The sequence below is a fragment of the Gossypium hirsutum genome, chromosome A04, assembly GCF_007990345.1.
Source record: "Gossypium hirsutum isolate 1008001.06 chromosome A04, Gossypium_hirsutum_v2.1, whole genome shotgun sequence".
NCBI classification, from domain to species: domain Eukaryota; kingdom Viridiplantae; phylum Streptophyta; class Magnoliopsida; order Malvales; family Malvaceae; genus Gossypium; species Gossypium hirsutum.
The window spans coordinates 23,614,274-23,630,022 of record NC_053427.1 but is presented as its reverse complement, the minus strand read 5'-3'; the positions used below and the strand labels follow the sequence as shown (position 1 = coordinate 23,630,022).

Here is a 15,749-nt window from a genome sequence, read left to right as displayed (position 1 = left end):
TTGGCGTAGTTCCAGGTACAAGCTCAATACCAAAATCTACCTCCCGAACAGGTGGTAAACCCAGTAATTTTTCAGGAAAAACATCCGGGTATTCACAAACCACTGGTACAGATTCGGGTTTCTTTTCTAATTCTTTGTCATCAAGTACATACGCAAGGTATGCTTCGCACCCTTTTCTTACATATTTCTGGGCCAACATTGCTGGTATTACAGCTGGCAACCCCCTTAAGTCCGTAGACTCAACTCGGATTATCTCGTTATTTGCACACCTCAAATCGATGGTTTTTCTTTTGCAGTTCACCACTGCATCATGTACGGTCAACCAATCCATACCAAGAATAACATCAAATTTGTCAAACGGAAAAAGCATCAAATCGGCCGGAAGACAGGATTCTCGGATTATTAGAGGGCATCTCTTACACACTTTATCAACAAGTACGTATTGACCCAAAGGGTTTGACACTCGAATTATGAACTCAGTAGACTCAACAGGTAGAGTCTTACTGGATGCTAAGGTTTCACATACATATGAATGAGTAGAGCCAGGGTCAATCAATGCAATCACATTAGTATCAAAGAGAGTGAAGGTACCAGTGATGACATCAGGGGAGGATGCCTCCTCTCGTGCGCGAATGGCATATGCTCTAGCAGGAGTAAGGTTCTCGGCTCGAACAGCCGTATCAGAGGCCCCTCTCTGACTACCACCCCTACCTCCTAAAATTCTCGGTGGTCTACCTCTAGTTGTCACTCCACTAGGTCTTGCACCTTGAATCTTATTCTTCTCATCAAGCTCCGTGCAATCTCTAATGAAGTGGTCCTTCGAACCGCATCCGTAACAGGCTCTGTTAGTAGACTTACCCCAACATTCACCCAGGTGTCGTCTTCCGCATTGGGGACATTTAGGTTTCTCTTGACGATTATTGCCCACACTAGCTACCGAAGTAGCTCGGGAGTCCGTCGGTGGTCGTGCTCTGATGGAAATTCCCGCAGTCGTCCTTGACTTATTAGTGTCCTCCCTGAACTTCTTTACAGCTGAGAACGGAGCTTTACCCGTCGATCTTTACGATAGTCTCTAGCTTCAAATTCAGCCTTCTTCTTCTCCTTTCCAAGTTCTTCCGCCTTGCAGGCTCGTTCGACTAGTGTCACGAATTCTTTTATCTCCAAAATACCCACTAGTAGCTTTAAATCTTCATTCAACCCTTCTTCGAATCTTTTGCACATAGCAACCTCATCAGCTACACACTCCCGGGCATACCTACTGAGTCTTACGAATTCATGTTCGTATTCAGATACTATCATACGGCCTTGCTTGAGTTCCAAGAATTCCTTACGCTTTTGGTCAATGAACCGTTGACTAATATATTTCTTTCGAAATTCCGTTTGAAAGAAGTCCCAAGTAACTCGTTCGTTTGGGACTATGGAAATCAGGGTCCTCCACCAGTAGTAGGCTGAGTCCCGCAACAAGGATATAGCACACTTTAGACATTCATCGGGCGTGCATGACAGTTCATCAAACACCTGAATGGTGTTATCAAGCCAGAACTCGGCCCTTTCAGCATCATCAGTAACTATGGCCCTGAACTCCTCAGCCCCGCGCTTCCTAATCAAGTCTACAAGTGGCTTACTCAGCCTCACAGGATCAGTAACTGATGGCATTACGGGCTCTTGGGGTGGATTATTCAAATTAGGGAATTGTTGGACAGCCGGATTGGTTCGGGCATATTGCGTGACCCACTCATTCATCATGGTAAAGAAGGCTTGTTTAGCCCCCTCACCTTGATTATTCGCAGATGACTGAGGTTCAACAGGCGGCGTCCCTGGTACAGGAGCAGCCGCTACACTTTCAACGTCATCCGCCAAGGTTCTCTCTACACCGGGATCCATTTACTAATCAAAACAAAAATTTTAACCGTCAGAAGTCATCACACATTTAAACATTAACATTAAGGCATGTAAAGCTAGACTCATACGTGCTATGGTAGTCCTAGAACAGACTAAACCATGGCTCTGATACCAATCAAATTTAACACCCCGAACCCGAGGCCGTCGCCGGAGTCGAACACGAGGTGTTAACAGACTTCAAACCACTTAAAAAAAATTTCCCAGACAAGCTGCCAACCTGCGTACTAGTCGCTTTAAAAATCATATCTTGAGTTCTGAAACTCGAAATCCAGTTCCGTAAATTTTCCCTGAAACTAGACTCATATGCCCATCTACATATTTTGTTCTAGAATTTTTGGTTGGGCCAATTAGTACAGTTTATTAGTCAAAGTCTCCCATGTTACAGGGATCGACTACACTAACCTTTGCGCATTACGACTTGGATATCTCCCTGTACAGGGCTTCATTACTGATGTCGTTTGTTTCTATAGAAACTAGACTCGAAGGGGAATCTATGAACATATGGCATGACTTCTAATTATCTCTGGTTGATTTATAATGAATTTCCAAAGTCGGAACAGGGAATCCAGAAATTGCTCTGGCCCTGTTTCACAAGAGTTTAATTATCTCCTAACATACAGCTCATATGGTCGTTTCGTTTCTTCTATATGAAAATAAACTCATCGAGCTTCGATTACATAATTTATTCATTAATTAATTCCACTCCTACTACTTTTAGTGATTTTTCAATCTCACATCACTGCTGCTGCCAGCGTCTGTTACTAAAGCAACTATGCCTATTTCGTGATTTCTCCTTGATCTAACTAGTAATTCATCATACATATCAGAAATTATGATCATGACTAGCCATGCCAAGGGCTAATCATTGTCAAACATCTCCCTACTACACTATTGCCATATCATGAATTTTGACACCAAAAATAATCAACCACGACGTATGGCATAAAAATCGAATTTCCAAGACTTACGACCTAACATTATAGAACCAAATCCAACCGAACATTTATGCCTTTTTCGCATGGCTAAAAGTTTACATACCAAATTTCAACAAAACATATTAGCCTATACATGCCGAAATGTTCTCCTAGACTGACTAAAAAGAAGATACCAAAAGTTGCTAGCCGGTGTGATGACTTCGATGACGGCCCGATCACGCAAAAAGAGACGAGTCCAAGAAACCTAAAATAGGTGACAAGGAAACACCGAGTGAGTATATAACTCAGTAAGTCATAAGCAATGCACTACCATCCATTAATAACATTATCACAAGAGGAAATAAAATGGAACGAGGCTAGTTACTCCATCCATACCGAACCATACCATAGTTCCTTAGACCTATCGGTTCAATCTCATACCAAGTCATGCATTCACATTCCATATACTAATCAATAGGATATTTGAGGCATTTTCATACATCATTGTATTTTCGTTACAATCATACAACTAAACGACCTTTCACCTATTCCACGATAAATCTTATGTACGTGACTTCAATTATAATTGTCACATAGGTTCAAACTTACCAAGCTCAACTCCAAATATAAACATAGCGCCTATTAGCCATGAACTCAAGGTACTTACCCGATCCGCCGTCCGTGATCAACTCAATAATGTCGCACACTTAGTGTCCATAGTGATTCAAAAGTATATATTAAGTCCGCACACTCAGTGCTATATAATCAACTCGCACACTTAGTGCTATATAATCAAACTCGCACACTTAGTGCTGTACAATTTAAACCCGCACACTTAGTGCCAATCTCATGATCATAAATGTTTATACCCGCACATTTAGTGTCGAGATCAACAACTCAATACATCTCACCTCTTTTCTTTTCATTCAACACTTTCATCACCACATGCATACACGTATATATATATATTTATCATTCCATTCAGCATCATTACATAGACGTTATGACCATTTAAATTAATACAAACTATATGCTTAATGACTTACTTTGTGTTGGGTAAGACGGTTCCAACTCGGCTACTCGATGATCTTTTCTTTGCCTTTGCTTGATTCTCCTCCTTTAACTCCTTGAGCTTAATCAATAAATCAACTAGTTTAACCATCATGCTAAACATTCATAATTCAATTACACATGCATATGTATGTCTGTATATTCGGCAACCATCCTCACTACTTACCCATTTAGTCGATTATACACATAATTAAAGGTAACATCACGAATGGGCATACTTATGTATATATACATATATGTATATATATACTTCGGAATGGGCATCACAATTAGATTTAACACCACCTTCATACTCAATTAGATGGCCGAATGCATGTATATATGCACAATGTCAACTATAACATCATTTAAACACCTAATTTCATCTCATGAACACTCGACCCATTTTTACCCCATATGGCCGAATGTGTAAGATTACATTCAACACCACCGATGTACTTAATTAGGTGGCCAAATATACCAAGTTAGACTTGACATTATACGTCACAAGAACTCTAATTTAATTTGTCAATTGCTTGGCCAAGAACTCACAAGTGCCTTATCTACAACCTATTCGGCCTTACTACTTAAACTTAGCCTTTCATACACTTATCTCTATTGTTTTAGAAGGCCGAATCCTTATGTGTTCCAACATCTAGCTTACTCAATTCAACACATCAAAACGACATTTAGGCCGATTTTGCTAGCACACAAGCCTTTGACCGAATGTCCTTGACCTCTAGTCACCTAAATTTTTATTCTTTAAAACTCATCCAACTCATATTTTTCATTGACAACCTCCTTAACTTCAATTTATTCACATCTTTAATCATGCTACATTCGACCATTATTTAACAATAATTCATGTATCCTTTTTATTAAACACTCAAAATCAACCATCTTCATACCTCATCACCAAAGACATCAAAATACCAACCAAGAATGTAACATTCATGGCCGAATATCATCTCCATCAATTAACAAAATTTGAACCATGGCTAGGTAGATTTCAAACTTACAACTTAAAATATACATGAATCTCAAAGAATAATATCAAACATACCTCAATCTAGTTACATGCATGGCCAAACTTCTTAGAAACTTTTCCCCTAGGCACCGAATATTCAAGAGCTTCTTAATCAACTTAAAGGTGACCAAATGCCTTAACTTCAATTTCTTCTTTTTCTTTCTTTAGGTACGGCAATTGTAATAAGGAAAAGGATGAACTCCTTCTTCCTCCCTTATTTTATTCATCTTTTTCCTTTTTAATTCCTTTCTTTTATTTATTCTAATTTACTTACCAATATTAAATAATAAACAACATAAACTTGGAGGAATGGAACCATGCTTGGCCGGCCACTTATCAAGAATTGGGCACTTTGACATGCAAACCCAAACTTTCCTATTTTAATACTATTTGGTCCTTACTTATTTACCTATCATAATTTTCTAAGTCTCTCAACTAGATCCTTTCAAGCAAAATTCACATTCCTAATATAAAATTAAAACATCAAATTTTTATACAAGTACTATCACACATATAAGATATGCAAATAAAATTTTAACTAAATTTTATGACTCGGTTTTGTGGTCCCGAAACCACATTCCGAATAGGGTCGAATTAGGGCTGTCACATGTTGAAGGGGTCATAGTCGTCCCGCTTAAGTTCTAATCTCCTTAGATAGAATTAATTAAATGTACTAAATTAAGAAAATAAATCCTAATTATTTATTTATTTTCAAAACAAGTTTATGAAAAATCAAGGGTTTGTTAATTTGACCGAGGATTCAACTCGCTCAACGTCACCATTCCAATAATGTTTGAGACGTTGACCATTGACTTTAAACGTACCTCTGTAATTGTCATATAATTCAACAGCTCTATAAGGATAAACTCGATAGATGGTAAGGTCCTTTCCATCGGGATTTTAGCTTACAAGGAAATAACCTTAGCCTTGAATTAAACAACAAAACCTTCTGGCCTATTTTAAACTCGCGAGGTTGTATATAACTATCATGCCATCTTTTTTATCTTTCTTTACACATTTTGGCATTCTCATAGGAAAACAACCTCAACTCTTCCAACTCATCCAGTTGTAACATCCTTCTCTCACTGGCTTGCTTAAAATCAAAATTCAACTTCTTCAAAGCCTAGTGAGCTCTATTCTCCAACTCTAATGGCAAATGACATGTCTTCCCAAAAACCAACCAATAAGGATTCATTCCTAACGGTGTCTTAAATGTTGTTCGATAGGCCCATAATGCATCATCGAGCCTTTGAGACCAATCTTTTCTGCTGGAACGTACTATCTTTTCAAGGATACCTTTCATGGTTCACTCTTTCAACTTGCCCATTGGATTAGGGGTGATAAGCAGTAGCAATCTTGTGTTTCACATCATATTTGTCAAGCAACCACTTAAGCCACTTGTTCACAAAATGAGAACCTTCATCACTAATAATAGCTCTTGGTGTCCCAAATCCTGTAAACACATGTTTATGTAGGAATCACATGACTACCTTAGCATCATTTGTATGGTACGCTTCAGCTTCAACCCACTTGGACACATAGTCCACAGCAACTAAAATGTATTTGCTCCCATACAAAGAAGGAAACGGGCCTAAAAAGTCAATGCCCCATACGTCAAATAATTCAATCACCAAAATATTTGTTAAGGGCATTTCATTCCTCCTTGATATGTTTCCGCTCCTTTGGCATCTATCACAGTTCTTCACATAGGCATACGCATATTTAAATAGTGTAGGCCAAAAAAAACCTACTTGCAAAACCTTAGCTGCAGTACGTGCGCCACCAAAGTGTCCCCCACTTGGAGATGAATGGCACTGATATAAGATCTCAGCAATCTTACTTTCAGCTACACACTTTCGGATTATATTATCTGCACACTGTTTAAACAAGAACGGGTCTTCCCAGAAATAAATCGACCATCATGAAGAAAGTCCTTCCTTTGTTGGTTTGTCATTTCTTGAGAAATTATTCCACATGTAAGATAATTCGAAAAATCAGCAAACCAAGGTGTTTCATGAATTCGACTCATCCGAAATAAGTGTTCATCTAGGAAATTCTCGTTGATAGGCACATGTGATCGAGTTACCTATTCTTGGTCCAACCTCGACAGATGATTGGGTACTTGATTTTCAACACCTTTTCTATCTCGGATCTCAAGGTCAAATTCTTGGAGTAAATGTATCCAACGAATTACCCTCGCTTTTTCATCTTTTTTCCTGAGCAAGTATTTAATGGCTGCATGGTCAGTAAATACTGTAACTTTGGTACCTATAAGATATAAGTGGAATCTGTCAAAAGCAAAGACTATATCAAATAGTTCCTTTTTAGTTACTATATAATTAAGTTGGGCTCTCGTCAAGGTTCTACTTGCATAGTAAATGGGGTGGAACACTTTATTTTTTCTTTGACCCATCACAGCTCCAACAGCATAATCACTTGCATCGCACATCAACTCAAAAGGTGTGCTCCAATCTGGTGTAATGATTATTGGGGCTGAGATTAACTATTGTGTCAACTCTTTAAAAGCTTCTAAACATGCTTTGCTAAAATCAAACACTGCATCTTTCTCTAACAACAAACACAACGGCTTAGAAATTTTCAAAAAATCTTTAATAAACTTTCGGTAAAAATCAGCATGGCCTAAGAAACTTCTGACTCCTTTCATATTCATTAGGGTTGGTAATCTTTCAATTACGTCCACCTTTGCTTTGTCGATATCAATTCCTTTCTTTGAAATTCTATGCCCTAAGACAATCACTTCCTTAACCATAAAATGACATTTCTCCTAGTTAAGAACAAGATTCGTCTCTTCGCATCTCTTCAGCACCTCAGCCAAATTACTCCAACAAATATCATAAATGTTACTAGAAATAGAAAAATCATCCATGAAGACCTCAACAAAATTTTCAACCATATCAGTAAATATTGCCATCATGCATCGTTGAAAGGTTACAAGTGCATTGCATAAATCAAAAGGCATTCGCCTAAAAGCAAACGTACTGTATGGAAATGTAAAGGTTGTTTTATGTTGGTCTTTAGAGGCTAAAACTATTTGGTTATATCCCGAATAACCATCTAAAACATAATAGAATTTATTACATGCCAGACGATCTAACATCAAATCCATAAAAGGCAAGGAAAAATGGTCCTTTTGAGTGGCTTTATTTAGCTTTCTATAGTCAACACAAATTCTCCAACCAGTAACAGTTTTTATTGGGATCAATTCGTTACGCTCATTCGCAATAATCATAATTCCACCTTTCTTCTGCACACAATGCACCGACTTACCCAAAAACTATCTAAAATATGATAGATGATTCCTGCATCTAACCATTTGATCACTTCCTTTCTCACAACTTCCTTCATAAAAGGATTGAGCCTCATTTACCCATCAATTCGAGCTTTTGGACCTTCTTCTAGAATAATTTTGTGCATGCAAAATGAAGGGCTTGTACCTCAAATATCAGCTATGGTCCAACCAATTGCTTTTTTAAAACAACAATTAGTTGCTCCTCTTGATCTTCTGTCAGTTCTGCTAAAATAATCACAGGCAAAGTGGAACAATCGCCTAAAGAAACGTATTTCAAATGGGAAGGAAGTACCTTTAGTTCGAGTGTAGGTGGTTCTTCGATTGACAATTTGAGTTCCACAAATTCTTTGACATGCAACTCCAACGGTTTAAACTGTGCGGATTGAATAAAATTTCTCGGATTGGCTTCCACTAGAACTATGTTTTCTTCACTTTCTTCATCCTCCAAAGGGACAAACCCTAGGGCTTTCTCTAATGGATCTTCTTCAAAATTGCTTTCCATAGAAATCAAGGTTTCTAACTCTTCCATAACTAAACACTCTTCTGTTAAATGGGGAAATTTCATCGATCTTGCACTCGCACGGTGAGTTCACCTTTCTGCACATCAATTAACGTTCTTCTTGTGGTTAAGAAAGGTCTTCGAAGGATAATTGGCACTTCCTTATCTGCTTCAAAATCTAGAATAATGAAATCAACAGGAAAAATATATTTATCGACTCTTACCAAAACATTCCTGATCTTTCCTTCGGGGAATCCTAAAGATCGATCCGGTAGTTGGAGCATCACAGTTGTAGGTCTTACTTCTCTTATCCCTAGAATCTTGAAAATAGACTTAGGAATCAAGTTAATACTTTCTCCTAAGTCACACAAAGCTTTACCACAGTAAGATTCATCGATGTTAGAGGGTATCATAAAGCTTCCTAGATCTTTCAATTTCGATGGCAGTTTGTTCTGCAGGAACGCACTGCACACCTTTGTCAAGTCGGCAGTCTCATATTCACTCAGTCGTTTCTCCTTGGATAGTACATCTTTCATAAACTTAACGTAATTCGGCATTTGTTCTAAAGCCTCCACCAATGGAATATTAATGTGTAAGCTTCAAAACATCCAAAAACTTCTTGAATTGCACCTCATGTTTCTACTTGTGTTGCTGCAATCTTTGCGGATATGGAGGTGATGGAACTTTTGGTTGAACTGGACAACTCTTCTGAGTACGTAATTCTACATCCAAAGAAGATGTTAAAGTATCTGAATTCACTAAGTTAGGATTTACCTTGTTAATTTTTACAGATTTTGATTCCTTTGGTGTAGGAATTTCAACAACTGGTTGCTTCTTCTCAACGGGCTTATCTTCAACCTCAATCAATCGAGGCTCCAGAATTTTACCACTTCGCAATGCCACTACCTTGATATGTTCTTTACCCAAATTTCTAGGATTCTCAATGTCTCTCGGTAAGGTTCCTTATGGTCTATTACAAAGCTCCGTAGTTAACTGGCCCATTTGGTTTTCCAAATTTTTCAATGTTACTGCTTGGCTCTGGATCAAAGCGTCATTCTTTGTAATGTACGCTTTCAACAAGTTCCCCAAACTGTTTGATGCCTCAACTTGAGGTGGTTTTGGAGCTTGCTAATTAAACCCTTGAGATTGGTTGGGCCTATGCTGCATAAAGTTGTTGTTTGGTCCATTTTCTTGGTAGATCCAAGGGTTGGGGTGATTACGCCATGAAGGATTATAGAAGTTGGATTGTGGTCCTTGTCCACTCCTATTTTGGTGTTGGTTCCCCACAAATACACTAACTTGGGATTCAATGGGCAATTCTTGAAAGAATGACCTTCCCCACAGTAAACACAGGGAACTACTTCAAGCGGACTTGGTGGCTGAGCTACAAAATTCTTAGCACTATTAGCGGTAAACTGCTTTAACATTAACAAAATAGACGATACCTGAGCTGATAATGAAGTGAGAGCATCAACTTCATGAACTCCGGCTACAGTCTTCCTGAAGCTGTTCCTTTTGTTGGCCATTGATAGTTGGTGCTTGCTATCCTCTCGATGATCTCATAAGCCTCATTATAAGACTTAGACAAAATTACAACATTTGCAAAAGCATCTACCATCAATCTTGTATATGCATTGAGACTATTAGAGAATGTCTCCAACTGGATACAATGAGGAATCCTATGATGAGGACACTTACGATGTAACTCCTTGAATTGCTCCTAAGCCTTATACAAAGACTCGTCATCCAATTGTTGGAAAGTTGTGATCTCGTTCCTCAACTTAGTTTCCTTGCTAGGCGAAAAATACTTAACCAAAAATCTCTCTGCTAATTCTTACCATGTAGATATGAAACTTGGTGGCAATGAATTGAGCCATGCTCGTGCTCAATCTCGCAACGAGTACAGAAAAAACTTCAACCTCAGTACGTCTTCAGTCACACCGGCTATCTTGAATGAATCACTCACCTCCATAAACAGTCAAAGGTGAATATGTGCATCTTTTGTGGGCATACCACTAAATTGGCCCACCGTTTGTAGGATTCGAAACATCACTGGTTTCAATCCGAATTGGGTTGCCTTAATATATGGCCTTATAATTCCTAGATTTAACTCACTGAAAAGTGGCACAGCACATTGTCTGATGCATCAATCCCTATCATCGGCAATGAGGATGGGATTTCGTACATGTTTGACTTTATTACCTTGGTGTTGATTCTGATTTCCAAGGTCCATCTCGTTCTGTCTCTAAGCTATTCATTCACGACTTCTTTGTCTAAAATTTTACTCAATTTTAGGGTCTATTGGGAGTAAATCGATAATCCGATCTATGCTTATAAACACTTGAAAAGAAAATCACAAAATTAAAAAGAATAAGCTAGTAATGTTAGAAATAACCAAATTGAAAGTAAATAATTTCACAAAAAATGACTATGGCAACAGCTGACAATCCCTGGTAACTGCGCCAAAAACTTGTAACACTCAGGTTTGTGCAAGTGTACACGGTCGTTGTCAAGTAATAAGTAAGTATCGAGTTATTATCTCCACAAGGATTGTATTTGTGCTAAGTTAATTAATTTGTAAAATTATATTAAAAATTTGATAAATAAAAACAATATATTTGAGAAGTGATGATTAAAATATATTAAATATTAAACTAAATGCAATGATCCCAAATATGATTTATCCTAACATGCAACTATATGAATGAAATAGATTTTAACAGAATTAACACAATAAGCAAAAATTATAACATAAATAAGCTAGGACAATTACTTTAATTAAACTCAATTTGTTATCAACATGCTTCATAATATTCGAAAAAATATTCCATGGCAACTCGATCTTTCATGAGTTTGGAAACCACATTAGGTCCTTTTGGAATCCTTTACATAGTAAATACAAATTTTACTGATCCTTGTTTACTAAGTGTTTCTCAGCATTTGTGCGAGGTAACAGGGACGTGTTAGGTTTGAAACAGTTTAATCACACAAATCTAAAAACTATGCAGATAACAAAGCCTGGTTAGGGTTGTTATGCAACCTTCAATTTAATTGGGTTAGGGTCTAAATTGAGCATGCACATTTCAATTATGCGTCCATTAGTCATCATCTGGTTAGGATCGCTTAGCTAATTCTAGTGCATTTCAATCATGTATGAACGAAATGCAGACTTGATTTTAATTAAAAACATGATTGATTAAGGCACAAACATTATAAGCAAGAATAAAATAAATATTATTTAATCAAAATAATCATCCTAGCTTAAATAAAATTAAGCTATCATTATTTTAAACAAGAACAATAATCACATAGCAAACATTCTTGAATTAAGTTAAACAAAAGAAACATTAAACCCAAATCAAAATGGCTATCACCCAAGACTCTGACTGACGAGGGCACCTTCGTTCCTTCACTTCACTCCTTTGCTGATGGCTATCTGAGGTGGCAGATGAAGGGCTCTTTAAGAGGACAATTTACTAAAAATCTTTATGCAAATATGATGATAGGCGTGAGGGCTAAGAGAGTTGAAAGGGGAGAGAATGATGAATGAGTGAGGGATGATTTGAAAAGTGAGAAATGGGGTCTTATTTATAGGTGAGGAAAGGGAGCTAGTTTGCTAAAAATAGGAGTGTCCATCTTTTGCAAATTAATCCAAGGGTGGTCGGCCATGATTTGTGGAAATGTGGCTGATTTTTGCTTGATTTAAGCGCCACAACATCATCAGGATCAGGACTCAGTCAATTGCAAATCTCCGGGTTAATCTCTGATTTCTTCAACTCTTCAAGGACCTTGCGTAATTAAACCAAAATTTGATTTTATGAACATCCACATGCAACCGAATTTGGGTTGATTTGATCCTCTATTTGGATGGTTTTGTAATCAACATAAAGCTCTCAAACCTGTCCAGCAATAGTAGATAATTTAGAGGACCAATGAAATGTAGTTTAACCAATTTAATTAATCAATTTACTTAATTAATTAAAACCCAATTTATTAATGAAACATATTAAAATAAATTATTAAATATAACTTTATATTTTATTATTTAATTTAATCTAATCATGCATGGCCCACTTTATAGCTTGAAAATATAATATGCTCAAATTAATATTAAAGAAACCATTTTCTACATGGAAACTATATAATAAAGCATAAAATCAAATTTTAATAATTTCTATGTCACAATTTCATATTTTCATATATTTCATTAATCTATTAAGAAATTACTTGGTTTTAACAACAAATTTAAGTAAAAAGGTGACGAATTATATAGGAAAAATCCTATATATTTTTCAGTTTACAGTAACCCCATTCCAGCGTTGAACACAGGTGAGGGGTGTTACATACGGACTTCTTACGAACATTATTGAGTTGGACTACTATGGCAAACGAAAGGTTGTCTTATTTTGATGTGACAGGGCTGATGTTAATACTACTCGCGGAATTAAAAAAGATCAATTTGGTTATACAATGGTGAACTTCTCTTGATTAATTCACACTGGAAAATAATTGATAGACAAGCCGTATGTATTTTCTTCTCAAACCAAACAAGTTTTTTACTCGAAAGATCCAATTGATGGGGGTTGGTATGTTGTACTCCGCAACACCCCTAGAGACTTGTTTGACATGGGCAATGGAAGTAGAGATGACATCGAATAAAGATCAGGAACTATCTTTTCCAGAACAAAACTTAAATGAAACTATCTCTAGTACTAGTAAACAATTTCAATGGGTACGCCAGGATGTGTATGAAGATATTTATGAATCATGATGTAGTAAGATTTTACAATTTTTTAATAATATGCAATATTATGATTTAAATCTTGATCTTGTTAAATATTTCAACCATTTTATATGAACTATTATTGTTGTAATTAGTTACTAATATTTCAACTATTTTGTGTGTATTGCAGATAATATGCCTAGAAGAAGATTGCGAGATCTAAGTATTATTCAAAATCCTCTAAATTCGAAGGAAACAAATAATGATCAATAGACTGTTATTGGATCTTCGAATGTTCCAAATACAGTTGACGAACCTATAGAAATTCAAAGTAATGTTAACTTTAATTTACATGCATGTTAACTTTTATTATTGATTTTTGTTTCAAATTATTATATTATCAAACACCATTTTTTTTAGCTGAAAATGGTGGGAGGCGCAAAACTAAAGGATGTACGCTATTAAAAGATTTATATGATCTAAATTCTATGGAGCATGTGAAAGTATTTAGAAACAATCATGGTCAGCTTCTTGGATATAGAAGCTCGACTTTTAGCAGGATACTTGGGCATTATAGCACGAAATGCCAATATGTTGCTAATCAACTACGAGTCATGGCATCATATGCCTGATAGTAATAAAAATAAAGCTCTCGATAATATTAGGGTAATAACGTGAATGTAATTAATAACACTTTGGTTTAATTTTCATTTATATTTACTTTCTAAACTTGTGTTATTTGCAGGAGAGATTTACTTCAGAGCTCTCAAATAATTATATGAAGAAAGCATTAGCAAAGAAATAGAGAGACCATAGAAGTACTTTAAAGAAGGAATATTTTAAGAACAATATAAGCCTCTAAGAGAAATTGCAAAATGTCTCGCTGGGAATGCTGAGGTACCAATGGAAAGATGTAGTTAGATTTTCGAATTCAAAGAAAGGAGAGATATTAAGTACTTCCAAACTCTTATAATTATTTTGGTTTATAGTATTAACTATATACATAATAAAAACAAAAACAAAAATTCATGCACAGAGCTGGGTCGAAAAGTTTTGCATGTGTAGCTGATAACGATGTATTTTGAATTTATTAGTTGTGTCAAATATTAATTACTTTCTACTAAATAATATTTTTCCTACTATATTGTAGAAACTTTTGTTTGGTCAAAACGTTGGACACCTTCAGCTTTTTAACATTATACATAGAAAGAAAGATGAAACTCCTATGACTATTGAAGCCGTGGAAATTATGGTATATTTACTTAATAAAATTTGAATTATTTTAAACATTTATCATGTTTAATTATAATGGTTTAAGTCCTCATTTTTAATACAAATAATGTCAAGTTTTGTTGCATTTGTTTGATTATATATTTCATTTCTAACTCCTTGATTGATTTATTAGGAGAAATTAAAGGATAAAAGGGTGGAGTATGAAGTGATGGCTTTAGGCGATAGTTCTGTTAATTTGGACGACATTGATAACCAAATTATTGCTGAAGTTTTGGGTTCTAAAAGGTATAGTCGTGTCCCATTTCAAGGATCATTTGTTAGTCCAGTCCAATATTTTTTGGATCCAATTCATAGCAATACATGCCTTCAGCGAATCAGGCTCAAGCTGAAGTTCAGAGGTTAAGAGACCAGATGGCTCAGATGCAAGCAAGCATAGTTGAGCAAATTGCTCAACTTAAAGGGAGGCAACATTGAGAGAAGTAGAGGCTCAAAGAAAATATGATGAACTCCAACTACAACTTAAACTGGAGGCAGCAGCGAGGGAAGCAGAGGCAGTAGCAAGGGCAGCAGAGGCAACAAGAAAATATGACGAACTCTAGCTACAGCTTCAAAATATGATGAAGATGTTTTGACAGAATCAGTAGTAGAATCCGTAATCTTAGACTTTTTTTTCTTATTGTGAGAATAACTTAACAATATAACTTTTGAATATATTTTGTTATTTCATTTATTAATTTAGATCATATATTTCTTTTGTGATAGTATCATTTAGATTTGAATTTTTTGGTTGGATTTGAAGTTACAGGTAAAAATGTTGAAAGTTTGGGTTCTATATGAAATAAAATAGGTTGGTAAAATCTGTTAATGTTAGTGGCATTTTCTCACAACCCCTACTATAAAACATAGTCTTTAATGGCTTTTTTACAACAAACGCCGCTAAAGAACATACTTTAGCGGCACTTTTACTAAAATCGCTGCTATAAAACATGATATTTAGTGGCACTTTTACTACAAACGCCGCTAAAGAACATGATCTTTTGCGGTGTTTGTTAAAAAAAGCCGCAAAAGATCATGTTCTATAGCGGTGCTTG

At 36.2% G+C, this 15,749-nt stretch overlaps 1 non-coding gene across 1 annotated transcript; it reads left to right on the top strand.

Moving 5' to 3' along the window:
• The first annotated feature begins 10,378 nt into the window (after positions 1-10,378).
• On the top strand, positions 10,379-10,485 carry LOC121228562 (small nucleolar RNA R71). Its single transcript, XR_005926138.1, has one exon. It is a non-coding gene; the product is annotated as a small nucleolar RNA R71 (small nucleolar RNA).
• The last annotated feature ends 5,264 nt before the right edge of the window (positions 10,486-15,749 follow it).